Raw genomic sequence first — 2,734 nt, forward strand, 5'->3', positions numbered from 1 at the left:
AATAACAAACATGCTGATGTAACAAAATATTAAAGAAGAGAGAGGGGGGGGGGGGGTTAGAGTAACTAGTGTTCATGCATGCATGTAATGCGATAATGCATTGGTAAACACATTTTTTTGTGAAAAACGACAACATTAGTTGAACACTTTTGCAGACTACAAAAACTATTGCACCGCCTCTATCTTGGTAAGAGTAGGTGAAATTTTTGAATTGAGCCCTTTAAACAAGAAGGGAGGTAGTAGTACTCTAATAGCTAACCTTGTTGTGATTACTAGATAGGACATGGCACGCACCTAGACGGAGGAACTAGTCTGCATTGTGCATTTAAGTTTTGTCTGAAGTCAATGTACCTCTACTTTGACCAAACTTATAGAAAAATGTATCAACAATCACAATGTCAAATCAATATTTTTATACTCATTATAAAATGTAGTTCTTATACTCATTATAATCAATATTGTAGATATTGATATTTTTAGTATAAATTTGGTCAAACACTTTGCAAATGGTTGACGGAAGTAAAAAGGACCAGAGGGAGTATCATGCATGTGGAGTAGGAAAAAATTGCTCATTTATAGCCGGTCAAAGTCTCAAAGGGCGTGACCGCGGGAGGGAAGCGAAGGTCGTGGGAGGCGCGACGGTTGACAGAATTAAGTGAAGTTACATCCACGCGCTGGCATGGCGTGCGAACAGACAGAAGCTATACCGTCAGGCCTACGATATGGGTCTAGTAGACATGACATCTTGTGGGTCCCGCATAATACTCGAGAACTCTTTGGGGGCTTGCAGCCGTTTATCCACCAGGCAAGCCAACAACACACACCGTTCGCACGCCCTACTCGTCCCCGTCTTCTACTAGTATATTACCTTACAACAGTTCGCTCCCAGTCGTCTCGTCCTTTCACATTACACCAGTTCAACTTCTCCTAACCCTCCTCCAAAATCCATGGCCTCCCAATCTCCATGGTCCCTACTGAGTACCAAGTTAGAGCCATCACCAACAATGAGTTTATCGTCATCTAAACACGTGGATCCGCGACGGTGAAAGCATGCCTTGCTTGCTTCCTACACATGTTCAATAGTTCAAAGGATGAGTGGGTTGCTGGGTTACATGTTGAGTACACCACAGTCCTGGAAAGAGAGAAGATTCTAAAGGAGGCAGAGAAGAAGAAGCCTGCCATGATCCAGGTTTGCGTACATAACCTGTGCTTGGCCTACCACATATGCCATGCCGACGTTGAGTGCCAGGATTTTAAGAACTTCCTCAAGGACGAAAGAGTGAAAATCGTTACAGTAGACTTTAGGAACGACAGGGATGTCCTGAGTCGGATAGGCCTCGTTGTAGGCCAGCCCTTCGATCTCCAGAAGGCAAGCCTGGTGTCCTCCTCTCAGCCTTCAATCCTGACCCTGGCATCATCCATGATTGGTCCTTCATACGCTAAACTGAAGAAACCTTACCACGAGTTTCATCATGCATGGGAGTCAAAGACATTAGATGAAGATCACATCATGTACACAACAATGGATGCCTACCTTTGTTTAAATATCTACAAGGGTTGGATGAAGAAGCAGAGCCCAGTGTCCGGTTCAAGTAAAGAAGAGTCGGCGAAGAGGAAGAGGAAGAGGGATGAGGAGGAAGTCGAGGACGTGGACTCAGACTCCGAGTAAGGTGGCAATGCCGTTGCTCATGTTGGTTCTACTGCAGTGTCAAGCGGACTAGTTGCTTAGTTTTATTTCAGGGGTGTGTTGTGCCGAGCCCCCAGCAGAACTATGTTTATGTTCTTTTTCGTTATTCGAACTTTATGTTCTTTCTCGTTATTTGAACTCTTTAGTACGTACAGTAGTACTAGTACTATGTCTTACTACTGTTCTTCTTGTAGTTGTTACTACGGCTCATATCTTCGTGTTCCTACTATACTGAATATGTTCGTACTAGTAGTATAATTCAGGTCAGTCAATTTGTTAAAGAAGTTCGACAGAGCAAAGGAAGAAGATGGTAGAGAAGATACCCCAGTATCTATATTAGGGTGGCAGGGTGCCCATGATCTATCTTATGAGTGTTGGGTGTGGAATGCAGTTCACCGGAAAAAATGGATCATGCTTGGGGTTAAACGGATTGCGGGGGTGGGGGGAGCATGGCGGTGGCAGGCGGTTCAGGGGAGGGCGGGGTAGCGGCGGCAGGTGGTTAGGCGTTTGGCGGGCTGAGAAGATGAACCGTGCACCAATTTCGGAGGTTTAAGAAGCCCTTCTAGCCATCCATGTTGCATCCAACGGCTCACAAGAGTCTACTGACCCAAATTGCTCCTTCAGATTGCAGGATCCACGTGGCATTCAAGGTCTCGAAGGTAGATTCCGCATCCGCACCCGGTTTGCGGGCTTGGCGCGGGCGCGACCGGCTTCTGCTGCGACAGCCACCATGCACGCCTCCTCCGCGCGGGCGGAGACGACAATGACACGCTAGTTCCTCCTCGCCGGCGTGCTGGAGCACGCGCTCGTCCTCCTCTTCGTACACTGCGTGCATAGACGCGGCTCCACGAGCTACTCGCGTGCGTGGCAGCGCGGCAGCATCGCGAGGAGGGACTGCAGACGATGTGAGCAGGCGAGCCTTCGGCTTCATGGCACAGGGATGGCGGCAACACGGAGGTGACGGTCAAGAAATTTTTGGCCGGAGCAAGAAGGCGCAGGCATGCACAATAGCGGCAGCGGCATATTGATAAGTGCGTGTATGGGAGC

The sequence above is a fragment of the Triticum dicoccoides genome, chromosome 1B, assembly GCF_002162155.2.
Source record: "Triticum dicoccoides isolate Atlit2015 ecotype Zavitan chromosome 1B, WEW_v2.0, whole genome shotgun sequence".
Classification (NCBI taxonomy): Eukaryota; Viridiplantae; Streptophyta; class Magnoliopsida; order Poales; family Poaceae; genus Triticum; species Triticum dicoccoides.